General features: G+C 30.9%; 1 protein-coding gene across 4 annotated transcripts in view; it reads left to right on the top strand.

Moving 5' to 3' along the window:
* Positions 1-233: 233 nt before the first annotated feature.
* The window catches only part of LOC106712238 (diuretic hormone 45), a 30,295-nt gene continuing 16,451 nt past the window's right edge, over positions 234-14,077 (top strand). For 3 of the 4 annotated variants that reach the window (XM_045686443.1, XM_045686445.1, XM_045686446.1), the window contains exon 1: positions 2,474-2,663. The gene's annotated coding sequence lies outside the window, so the exon portion shown is untranslated. Of the gene's footprint in view, positions 482-2,473; positions 2,664-14,077 lie in introns of those variants that run through there. The other variant, XM_045686444.1, reaches the window with a different exon arrangement.

Raw genomic sequence — 14,077 nt, 5'->3', positions numbered from 1 at the left:
TTTCGTTATAAAATTTATTACTATGAGACGTTTATATAACAAATTTGAAAAATTATCAATTAATATTTAGAGATCTAGGAGGCAAGCGAGCAACTGTTGACAATATTTTAATTTTGACAAAGTTTAGAAAAATTATGAAAGTAATGATTTAGCTAATAACCTAGCTGGAAATTTGGAAAATTTTACATACAACTTTTCAACTTCAACTTTTTTCAGATACGATTGCAAAAGACAAAGATCGACACGTGGAAGACCTTGAGGGTTCATTGCCAATGCTGATGATCGATATTTTGCCTACTATAGTTACTAGAAAAACACCAAAACGTCATTCAACGATACGACTAGAACCTATACAGATAGCGTCCAGAATTGTAAAGTGAAATCCTATTATTGAAAAGATACAATATAAATTTAAATAGCTTTGTGCAATTTTAAGAATATCTTTTATTTTAAAAGTGGGAATTGCAGCAATTGCTAAACTGTAAGTACCTATCACATGTTTATCTATTTATCTATCCATACAATTAAAAAATTGGTGTGTCTGTGTGTAACGTCTGTCTGTTTGTCAAGTCCAAGTTTGTTTTGAGTAAGTTTTAAAACGGAGAGACCGTATTTAATGGGAATTTTACTGGAAGTAGTTCATATTATAGGCCATTTTTTAACTCTACCGCTCCCTTCCGGTAAACTTTCGAATACTTGTTGTTATTTTTCGACTTACTGATGATTTTGACTTAACAACGTTCAAATTATAGAGACGCTACTTTACTAGTTATTTCACGAAACTTCCAATAATACATTTATCGTGAGTAAAAACACGATAGTTACATAAAAAAAGCAGTGAACCATACATTTTCCATTTATTTTAAAGGTGAAAGATTAACGCGTATAAGATTAATTGAAATAATAGAGTCACTGAAGCGGGTAATGGCACCCGACGAGTTGCCTGACAAATTAAATTTTGATTCGTAATAAGATAAACAGGACCGTTGTAATTTCTCCATCTTTATGAAGGTAGTCATTCGCTACGTGTCAGTTGTAAAAACGAAGCGGGATTTTAATGTTTGCATTGCGACGTTCGCGTGTCTAATATTCTTCAAATAATGAATAACTCACAAACAAACGATACATTTTCAAATCGTAATACATTTTGAGTTAATTAATTCTGACTTTTCCAGATGTTTTTGTTGGTTAATTGTTAGCATTTACAGGTTGTAAACGCTTCTAAAACTTGGGGAAACATTTTTTGAGACAAAAAATGCAATTAGTTTTGCTATAGTCATATTATAACCGTATTTACCACGTCATATTTAACTCTTTATAGTTGTTGCGTCAGATTTTATTATGCGTTTATCTTTGAGGTATAGTGGCGTCATCATTAAGACACCTGTGAAATATTAAGCGACGATTCACTATGCATGTACTGTATGCATTTTCCTATAAAAACATGAAATTCATGTTATTATCCTTCATATTCTCCTAAGAAAGAGTGAGATAACGTTAGGGTTGTTTTGACTGTGGCAACCCGAGATGAAGCGCATAATGTACATTAAAGGGTATATCATTTAAAACTCGGAAGATAATTATGGTAACAGTTTTTCAGTTAGTTGTTGAGAAAAGAAGAGAAAATTCTGGGAATGAAAATATAATGGGGCTTCTTGAGTAATGAAGGGCAATTAGAAATTAACTCTTGGTTAGGAAATGAAAATTTTTCACACATTTTCATATAGTCTAATGCACTTAGTTTATATAAACGTGTTATCGTGTTAAAAAGAATATTGTCCACACAAAGTGTATCAACTTAATAGTTGGGAAAGACATTGGAAGTTCTTGCTCAGTTTAAGACACATTTTAGTGTGATTTTCCAAGACCGTGTTCTCAGTTCAGCTTTGAAAGGATTGAACTCGCTTAAAGTTTTGTATCCCAACGTTTGTCATTTTTATAACGATTCTCGATAACTTACAGCTTTGCAAAGAACAAAAAAGTTTCACGTCACATATTGTTCGAGCACGTTTCGCAGTAACAGACTCGGACTAACATTTCTTAATGTAATAATTAAGAATTATTAGGGGTGTATAACTCTTGTGAGTTAGACCTAACTAATATTTTTTTTCTCCAAAATCCTGCCAAGTATGCCACTGATGTTTTAATGTCTTAGAAACAGTCAAATAATGTAAATATGCCATTGACTTAAGTAAACCATTACAGAAATTATGATTTTTAGTAATCATAAGTCTTTAAATGATAGGGTTATTATAATTTGAATTCCATACCCGGTAGAGAAAGAATTTTTTATCCTTTTTCCATATGTATATCTGAAAAAAGCTTCAAAAATTTTCCTTAGCTTTATGCAAATGTAAGGAAACTTTTTTGTTAAAAAAAACTGATTGGTGCGGAGGCGGTCATTGAGATGGTGACATGAATGGTGTAGACGCATGCGCGCAGCATCCTCTCGCCTCATGATATAAGCCCGCCGCACCAACCAACCGTCACACAAGTTTGGCGCGACCAAACGTTCTCACTGAGGACATTGCGACCATACGATAAACTCATCTCTAACTTTCGACTCCAATCTGTGCAGTGTCAGTTTACTTTTTTTGTGAATACCTTACATTTACTTTTGTCATAAATTCTAAACTTTCCACCTACCGTTCAACGCATCTAAGGTAAGTTAATTTAAATATTAAAGTTATGACATTCGCTTGTCTTTACTTTTAATATTATAATAAAATAAAATAAATATAAAAAAAAATAATAAAATAAATAAAATATGTTAGAACTAAATTTTCATCATCACAGATCAATCAATATAAGTAAGATAAAGTATTTTAAACATTCATGTACGTATTATTTTATGTTGACACTATTGGTTTAACCAAATTATTATGCTTTTATCTTGTTACAAACTCCATTATTTTTTTATATATCTTAAATTTTAATTAAAATAATCCGGGAAAAGATATTCTGAAACGCGCAACAAGTAAATGCCGACGGAAACTTTATGTTGTGAAGATAAAAAGTACGTTACGGAAGGAAGTATTTATTCTAATAACCCTAAAATATAAAGTCAAGGCATAAATATATGCATACTCACCGTGGGTTTCCTTGAGACCAAAATCTCCGTTTAAATCATATCGTTGTTCTTGTTTTGTCAAAGATAATGACAGGAATGATGATAACGATAATGTAGAAATTTTGGTGCCAGAAGCCCATGGTTAATTGTTCTAAATACATTATATTTGTTTTTGTTTGTCTTTTTTGTCGTGAAATTATTAAAATAACCTGAATATTCGTGATGTTTATTTATTTGTAGTCAATCGTCTAAACATCATAATTATTATTATGCTAAGAAAAAAATAAGTGTAAAAGTAAAAGATGTTTTCTCAATTTTAGTTACTTAGCTTATATGAGATGATGAAAATCTAAAAAGTCAATCAACGCAGTCAATTTATCTTTTTTTGTTCGCGTGATTAAATTATTAAAATTATTTGTTTCCCTCATCAATGTAAGGATTGTATATATTTAGAAACGTCTGTATGGTTTGGAATTCCAATAAAACTTCCGACCGTAGAAGAACGTACTCAATGTGAAATAGAAAAATTACTTTAAAGTCAATAAAACCGCATTGGAAACTTTAAATTATTTATGCGATTTCTTCTTATAAAACTTTTATATGATCGTATTTCTAAGTCGATTTAGTGTTTGCGTCTAGAGACTACGTATGATGAGTTATTTTGAGACTGAAAAAACATTTTTAAATTATTGTAATGAAAAGTATAATTTCATAAAAATTATGAATAGTTTTATAACCTACTAGCTGTCGCCCGCGACTCCGTCCGCGCGCAGGAAAAAAAACTTAATAGCGGTATGAATTTTTTCTCGCCTTTTAAACCTTCCCTAGACCTCCACGAACATTTCAAGACTAAGATAAGATAAATCCGTTCAGCCGTTCTCGAGTTTTAGTGAGACTAACGAACAGCAATTCATTTTTATATATATAGATTATACATTTACTAAAAGAAACTAACTATTAAATCCACAGAACATAATTCAAAACTTGAGCCGCTCAGTAAAAAAAACTCTGACCCTTCGTAGAGAATTGATTTTACATGTAATTTTGGTTATTACTTTCCTAATCAAATATATTGAAGGTTATGATTATAAATTCAATACACTGCTAGTTACCGCGAATGGTCTATTAATTTAGTATTCAAAATTATTAATCAATTTCCTTTATTTTAATTGACTCCGGTCTACATTGGTCTCCTGGTTTACCAAGGTGTCTGTTTTAGCCAGTGATTGCGGTGCAGAACCTTATGAAATACGCTAAAATGTTTGAAACTGTGGTTATAATTAATGTTTTAATAATTAATAACATATACTTCATTTTTTTCCTTCATTATATGTTCAATTTTTGTTTATAGGTTTTCAGTATATCTCTGGCTACTTTTAAAAATTTCTTGTTGACTTATTTAGTTATAATACTTATCTATAATGCGATAAACTGAGAATATAAGACTTAATAAAGACATGAAGGCGTCTTTATTAAGTGTAACCATTAGGTGACTTTTTTGCTAAAAATGTTGCCATACTTTGCTTAGTTGTCTCCTGATTTTCACCTAAGTAGGTTTAAGTATAAAGATAAAGTCGACCGGCCACTGCGGTCTGTATATTTGGATTAAACTTTTAAACAAACTAATGAAAATAATTTTTCCTACAATATATTAATAGATAAATTCTTGTAGTAGAATTTTTAAATGTATAAAATTTTAAACATTGCTTCGCTTTGGTTCGAGGCCTAAACTAGAATTCATAATATCACAACAATCTAATAGATAAATTTGTTAGCGATTTGGAAAATCTGAAATGAAAATAACAGTTTATTCTGTACTATTCGAACGTCCAATGATTCGAAATACAATTTGAAAATCCACGAACGCTCTAGGCGATAGTTAAAAACAGACATGCAAGCAAATACACTGTTACATATGATGCACTGTATTGCACAGATGCAAAGAAATAAAGAATCAGTGTTATATAAAATACAGAGTATATTAAAGTAGTGATCAAAGAGCATTGTAGCAAATGTTATTTCTGATTATTACTCTGTAAGATGATATTTCTCGTCGTTCCCTTCAACTGATTGCGGAAACTTAGAACAATTTAGATGGTTGACACAAACATTGTTTGCGAAGTATATTTATCTAGTTATATTGTAACAATAACGTGTAGTTGGCTAAAGTTCACAAGCCGGGAATGTCATACAAACGAAGGGGTAACTGAGGTTTTGATAACAATGGCTATGTTGGGACAAGGGTTAAATAATTACATACCTACCTAATCATTTTCACCATAATGTCATACCAATTGTGTTCATTCGCGCTGAATAATTAATTATTAATTAAATCACCATTTTATGACGGTTACTAAGATCAAGACAAGGTAGATTTAGTATAATGGCAGTATGTAACTTCTACTACAATGGTTGAAATAATTAGAAATTATAGTTATTATTTATTTTACTTTAAGAAGCTTTACTAAACTAATAAACTCCATAAAGATCTTAGAGTTAAAAATGTTTTAATGCAGTTGGCTAGAGTATGAAGCGAGTTTAAAGTTGGTTGAAAAAAGTGGGAAAAATTGTGAGATTCTCGTAAGTTTGAAGTCCTTAATCGCTGAGCTTTAGTCGGCTCTTCGTCCACTCGTCGCTCGCCGCTAGCGGAAAAACTTTTCTTAGCCACGGATTAGTGCTTGCCCTTATGAAAGTTTCATTTCGTGTTGTAAATATAAAAATATTGTTGTTAATGGCGACCTTACTTATGATAATCGTAAAGTTTCATACATTTAGCTATACATATGTAAAGAAGTTTTTTAAAAGTTTTTAACTTTTGTCGAAAGATGTCAAATCAGTGTACTAAAGTTTGTATAAAAAAATGTACTTAATAGGGATGATTGGTTGTCATGATGTACGAAATATTTCGAAAGTAATAGAGTAGTATACTTGTTTGAATACCTTTTTGGATTAAGGAAATATAGTGCATTGGAGCGTATTTAATTTGTTATGATTAAATAATGAAATAGGGTCGGCTACAGCCAACACAAGGCTTCAGAATATTATAATATCTAATCGTATTATGTTTCATTATCACTGCAGAAAGTTCTAAAACTTCATACAGTCAAAGCATAACAATTTTGGTATTATCGTTTTCAAATTTAACTGAAAAGACTGTACTCGTATTGTTTGATATCCTAAACTAATTAAAAGATAGGAAATAATCTTTGTGATATAAAGTGACTGAACAATCTAATCATCTTCGTGATGAAATTTTCTTAAGAAAATTAATTATCATCAGAAATGTTGGTAATTAGCATGAATTATATTACGCGAGCCTACTCAACCGGGAAAGTACTACGACTTAGGAGAATAATGCTTTGAAATAGAGCTATGGTTTTCGCAACATGAGGGCCTACAGTTCCATTCTCCTACTCCATGTTAGACTCAAAACTTAGTACGCTATTAAAGATTAGAAATATAAGGTTGTAAATTGATTTCTTTTGAATTTGGAATGTGTCCTTTTACTTAAATTGTTCTATTTCCTACTCTGATTTTATTAAAGGAAGGTTATTTCTCATAACTTACTGATGTCTATAGTCTCAAATATTGCCTCTAACATATGAATGCGAGGCAATTTCTTGGGTGCCGTGAGAGATTTACGTTGTATCAGGTATGCGACAGCTGCTTTTATGCACAAGGCTCTTTATGATCCTTGTTTTAATAAGAAACTCTATCTAGTGACTAGTTTTATATAATATATTCTTATCGCGTGAATGTCGTCTCCTCTATATTCCTTGCTGATTTACTAAAAAAAAAAATACATCCAGAAGACCGTGCAAATGTTGATAATTAATATTTAGATTTTTTTTTGTTACCGAATTTTATTACGGAATAAAACTTTAAATACATTCTAAAATTTTAGTAGAAGCACACTTTTTCTATACATATTCGCTTTTAAAAATTACACACTCCATGTTTTTCTATCTGAAAATAACCTAGCTAAAAATGAAATGCTAAAAGTTACAAATAGAAAAATGTAAGCTCATATACTGGGTCAGCCAGCAGCCTAGACATTTCTAGCTAGGCTCACTAATAAAATGAAGCTAACGAAGTCGTAATCTCCTCGGTACTGGTTATTTCCAACGATTTTACCACTATCGTAGACAACTTCGAAAAATTTAATTTTATCCTATGAGTATTTCTGAATTATAACATGTATTTTGAAGATAGTAAATCATATAGACGGGGTATACATCGATTGAAAACTTTTTCGAACTATAAATGGTTAAAGTTTTAATAGTATTATAAACACTTTGGCATAGTGTAATAAATTGATTCAATTACGCTACAATGGTGAAGCTTATCCGAGTTTTAGTTTTTATTAATTACAAACTTATTTCTTTATTACTTTCTTGTGACTCCCGCTCCACTATGCCTTTAGCCAAAAGATAATCACAAAAGACTTAGAATGTAAGGTATTATAATAACATCGTATGAAGTAAAACGTTATGAAATAATTCAGACGTATGTGTCACACTTCAATGAGTAAAATTAACAAATCCAAAATAAATTATCTCTATTGCTGCAATAAAAAGATTACACTAAATTTATTACTACCGACAGCACTGTTGAATGTATTTACCGGTCGTAATATTCCATTACTAATCTTTGTCTCTGAAACCAAAATATCTGTGTAAAACATATAGTCATTATCTTTAAGAAAACAGAGATAACAATAATATGTTTAAAACGGGGATTTTTGTCTCAGAAACCCACGGTTAGTCATCGTCTACTCGAAAAAATATACTACACTTAAGAAGAACGATTCGTATTTTAACGTTTATCTCTTACAAAACAATTCTTTCTTTAATAATTCAATAATAGGTATTCTTGTATTGCTTTAGAAACATCACACCACATAATTCTCTAACGACCATTAAACATGGCAAAGACAACATGGCAAACGGAGAAAATGCAGCAAAATACATTCAATATTTGTCTAGTATTTGTTGTAATAAAGGGTTATATAGCAAATAATCATTAGTTTTTTCGTTAAGTCCCGGTCTAATTGTGCGTACGCGAGCGCCACGCCTGCCGTTGATTTATAGCTGCTTGTCTGACAGTAATAAATCAATTGTATTGATTGAATTCCTTCACATTTATTCTGAACATTAAATTAGTGTGTACAGATTCGTTCTTGTAATTCCATCCGTTGTATATACTATGTGAAATAATTGATATAAAATAAGCTTACTCCACAAGTGATTCTTTTGTAGACATTGAAATCAAGAACAATATCTTGCTCACTTTAAAATGACTTCGAGTCTTAAAGTTGATAGTTCGTTTAAGTTAAACCTTTATTATATCTACATACATATTTCTATGGACAGCCACACTCTTATTAATGTTTTGACATTTTATCAAAATATTTTAACGGTGTCCTACTATCCCCATTTTTAAAAATGTAAAAGAGAAGAAATATGGTGCGTGATTTTTTACGTCACGGAGGGCTTTTTGCTTTAAATTTGTAATTATGTGGAATTAAAATTCGATTGCTTAATATCAAATGTGCAATACGAAAATTTGCAGCAAAAATATTTTAAAAACATTGTTTTAATTCAATTCATAAAAATTTTGTAAAGTAAGAAGACCTACGCTACACTCTTGCCATACGCTCATAAAGAAGTGAGATCTATTGAAGGTACTACTTCATATTTCTACATTAATTAAACTGTCACAAAAATCAATTGAACGTAGAAAACCCTTTTTACAAATATCATATCGCTTAAAGGAAAACATTCACCAACTTCAGCCTTTATCTACCCATCTATTTGGCATCTATATTCCATTGGGCAGGCTATAAGCCGTAGTGTTTTGTGCTTATTTGGTTTTCGCCATTTTGGCTCTGACGGTAGTGGTTGGTAGCTGTATTGCGGACTCGGAATATTAATAGAGATATAATTAACTGTCAGTAACGACGACCGGTGGTTTTAAGTCTTTATGAAGCAAAGCATGTAATTTCCAAGCAGCGACCTGTCCAGATATTTATAGAGGTTGGTGACTACTCGACATGGAAAAGACAGGGGAGGGATAGGATAAAGGACATAAATAGGTCATTTCTGTTCCACGCCATTCTTTTAGAAGAAAATAAACTTATACCAATCATATATTTTACAAATAATTGTATTTATTATCTTTTTTTGTTTTATAAGCAATATAAGTTAACGATGTAGTGTCTACGAAATCTCAAGAGTCGCCATCGCCCTGAAATTTTCTTATTAGGTTTGAATTGTAAGCGTATTTTATGGCATTCGAAGCAATAATGGCGCTAAACAAGTTTGTTTTACCTTAGAGGTATAAAGTATTGTTTTGTATTCGTAAACTTAAGACGAACTTTATCGTCTTGTTTTACAGGATAGAATACTAGTAGAACTTATCCGATAGTATATTATCCAAAGTACCGAATGAATGAGAGGAAGAGTAATAAAATCAATATCTCTATGTCCTTAGCCTACTCGTATTTTTGCTGAATTAAACAGTTGGGCTTGTTATCCTGCCATTAACACTTTTTGCACTTTCATATTGTACGGCAAGAGCAATTATCCATATCGTATATTGTACCGCTAAATAGTGGAATCTTTAAATAAGTATTTATAGAAACGGTATGGCATTATTGTAATTTAACATTTATTTTTAAACTTGATTTTTTTCTGCTATAAAATAACCAAGGCCGATGAAGAAAAGTTTATTGTGTAAGACAATCGCGCGGTACGCAAAGTTGTCTTGAAAACATTCCTTCCCCAACAATAACCCTGTCAGAAGTGGGTGTATCTGCGAATGGCATTTTTTCTCCTTTGCTCTGACGTATGCCAACTTCGTATTCATTGGACTGAAGTTATTATTTTTATGATATTAATCACTTGTTGCGAAATCGTGAGACTTCAAGAGAGGTCTCTAAGTGTTTTCTTTTGTTTAGTATAAGTGACCGATATTATATTAATAAGGAGCGATTTGTTGGGCGTCTACGTTACCTTCCTACTGATAGTTATACAGTTTACTAAGATTTTTAAAGTAAGCAATTTAAACATTAATTTGTTTCATATATGCATAAAGTATTACTAGTATTATTTTATTTCCAATTTAAATTTGTCTCAATTTACCAAACTCTATGGATGTTCATCCAATTTGCAAATTAAATTAGTATATTTACTGGTTTAGCTGGATGCTAAAATAGACGCATATTAAGTTATAATTTATCAATTCTGTTATTAGGCATCACGTTTTATATGAGACCTAATTATAATGCAAATATTGAAAGTTATAAATCGAGTGCGGTTTGTCGGTCATTATTGTGTTAACGGAGCATTTAATAATATTTAACTCGTAAAAACATTGAAAGTTTAACGTAAATTAGTGTAAAAATACGGCAATAATTTTAAATATACATTCAGGTAGCTTTGATAGCACGACTCCTGATCTTTATCGGCTTATTATACTGATGAGGTCATGAATTTGCACTAAATTGAGACAAAGAAAAAGAGTAAATTTAGGCCAAATTCAATTTTATTGATATTTCTTTCTTGCCAGTATGAATTTAAATAGAAATCGCAAAGAAAAACGTTTATTCTAGTTTGGTATAGATTTCTTTGGGATATTAGACCCCGCTCGGTTGACGTTGGTGCGTTTCAAAAGAAAATACATTTTCTGGAATTCCTTATGCGCCGTATACTTATACTTTAGTTCACATTCAGATATTTTAGCAATATATTGAATTGAAATGTAAAAGAGCATGTTTTCCCTAATATAAGCGTGTTAAAATGTTTATTTGCGGGCCTGTAAAATCTAAAAATCTAAAAATTTCTGGTCATATTTAGGAAGTCATAAACTTATCAAAAAGCAGAGTATTTAAGTCTCTCGGTCGCTAGTATCTAGTTAAAATTTTATTTGTCTTTTTCTTTTATTAGGGATTAATTTTCAAGTCTAGATGTTTAAATTGCTAAAAATAAAGAAAGTCACTTCATTTCTGTCGTACCGAATTAAAAGTCGAGTCGGGAAAAATCTTCTTGTTTTCACCAGATGTCGTTCTTCTCTCTTTTAGTCTTAATTACGAGAAGTAAATGTAAAATGGCTGTTTGCTTTTATATTTTTATTTTTGTTTGTGACATAGTTGATAATAATAGTTTGTTAGCTATTACTCGTATCTTTCCATCTATAAAAACTCGAACAACATACTCGTTTAATTCTAAACAAATGAAAGCTTAAAATTGCAACGTAGGGGCAAATGAGGTTATAACGATTGCAACTGGTTGTTATAGTAAATGTTTCATTCGACACGAGCGAGATATGCTCGTTGAATCATAAAGTTATAGAAAAATTATGCTAATGTATGTTTTGTGGTATTATCAAACACATTGATGCCGCGTCATTTCTCGCGTCTCTGTACTTAATCTGCATTTTTAACCCTGTTTTCATATCTCTGATCGTTATATTATCATTTAAATGTTATTGCTACGGAGGATACGGAGGGTGCTTGGATCATGCATACGACTGTTAAGTAACGCATGGAAAGTTAAATCCTGAGCTAAATCGACCCGAAAAATGTGATTTGATAGAATAACAGAATTAATGTGATCATGAAAAAGTCAGTATTTCATGATCACATTAATTCTAATTCTACATACGTACGTAATGTTCAGAGGAGTGTTATCACGATATTCATTTTTCGATAGTAATTTGTTTCAAATTGCGATCTGCGATTTATCCGCGAAGCATTGTATTCCGCCTTTTTATTAACGAATGTCAAACAAATAAACAATTTATTTAATTTACTCTCAATAGTTGCGGTAGCATAAATTGTCGTCTGTTATTGTACGCATATGCTATTAATGTACAGTTTTTTGGTTAATAAAGCGTATTAAAATATATAAATGAGGTAACTTATTGTATCTTTAACGTATTATATGTTTATACTATCAAATTTCTTGAAGAATAAGCCTTCTTTGTTCGTGAAAAAGTTCGCTTACACGGCGCGGAACATTAATCTTGAGACCTGTACAGTCATCAGTATTCAATCAATTCCAGTCCCAGGTTGTTGATTGATAATCTAATGAGCCGAATACTTAAACGTCACGCTAATTTTACCTTAAACCAAAACTTTTCTTCAGACATGACAGAGGTAACTTTTTAAGAACGAAATTATGAATTAAAACCTCTTTCGTTGCTAAAATCTTTTACAATTAATTTTCCTTTGAAGTACTAATCAGTACTTTATTGTTGTAAGTAAGAAAACGGTAGGATTGTAATCATGTTTGCGTTTGTAAAGCGGTTACAAAGGAGACAGTTTTAAGTGTTTGGTGACAGTGACTGTCTCACTGTCACTTAAAACAGTCTCCTTCAGATCTTGTAGTATGTTTGATTCATTCATTCTCATATAATAATAATTGACAAACAAAAGATATACCATAGATATATATTCTATAGATATCTATCCAGAGCACATAAGTTTTGCTCTATCTCTCTAAGGTTATAATTTTAAAACCCGCGGTAACGAAGATCAGTCAATAAAACGCTTTCCATCAAATCGATAATCTGTTGACCCCTGTCAATACGAATGACATAAGAGGGGAGACTTTTCCTTTACCCCACCTATCATATTTAATTAAATTTAAAACAATACTTTTCCTGAAAAATTCACAGCAAAACAGATAATAAAGGATAAAATGGAACATAACGATGAAGGTTTTGTTTTTCCTATATTAGATAAATACTGAATCTAGCTTTGAAAAATTCTGTACTATTAGCTATAGGCATCGTTGTATTTGTGACTCCTACCGTCTTACTAATAAATATACTATTAAAATATAAATGTGAATGTTTAGATGGATGGATGAATGTTTGTTTGAAGGTATCACCGGAACGGTTTAACGGATCTTGATGAGATTTTCTTGGCACAGATGTAGAGTATTTAGTTTGGAAGAACACATAGGCTATTTGTTATGTTTTTTATTTAAATTCCGGGCGGACGGAGTCGCGGGCGACAGCTAGTTCTATTTATTCATAAGTAATCGTAGAACAACTTAAGGTATAAATAAAATAAAGCAAACGCAGGTGCTAAGCGATAACGTAATTAATAGTCAATTAATCACTCGGATCAATTTATTCAATAACTCTTAACGAGTCTGTCGAAACCTTTAATTAATGCGCCAAACATAGCTTATGGTAAGCCCTTTGAATACTTGAATTTGGCATTAAACATTTGGATCGGCTTTATCGAGAAAACAATAATGAAGACATTGTATTCATAGTAGAAAATATTTCAATTTAACTGAGGTTAACTAATTTAAATTGTCTTCATACTTCATACATAACAAAGCAACTGAACCCAAAGTCAAGATTGTAGGTTATAAAGTTTCTTAATTATGCGTCATACGTCATGTATACGGTTATAGCAACCTGTAATATTAATTTTAATCTCGGTATTGAGGTGTTGAAGTTTCTTTCGTTCATTAAATTAGTATTTTGACATTGAAATCGTATTTAAGAGTATTTCATATATCTCGAGGTGAAGGGTAGTGAAGTCAGAAGATGTCTTTGATGCTTTGTAATTAATACTACAGATCCCCGTTGAAGATGACAAAATAATATGTGAAAATAACCAATTTACTTTACTTATACTTGAAATTGTATTACGTAATGTAAAGGGATAAATTAAAATTTGCCTAAGTGATGACTAACGAAGCGATTAATATCATTTAATATTTTTTTGTTTTTCGTAAACTTCGTGTATAATAATAGTGTAATTAAAATCAAGAAAACTTAAAATTGAATTAGTATATAACATTAAATAACATTGTCTTGACAAACACAACGCAAACGATGTTTAAAATCGTGCTACTAATGATGGATTAAGATATTTTATACGTATAATTAATTCAGAAATGTCATGTTGATGTCTTGTAGAAAACGATCTTAATTCCATGTCGTTATACTGTTAGTATGTGATACGACAAACGACAAAACAATAAA

This window comes from Papilio machaon, chromosome 3 (assembly GCF_912999745.1).
Source record: "Papilio machaon chromosome 3, ilPapMach1.1, whole genome shotgun sequence".
In the NCBI taxonomy this organism is placed as follows: domain Eukaryota; kingdom Metazoa; phylum Arthropoda; class Insecta; order Lepidoptera; family Papilionidae; genus Papilio; species Papilio machaon.
The sequence above is the reverse complement of the archived record's forward strand: the minus strand, read 5'-3'. Positions and strand labels throughout refer to the sequence as shown.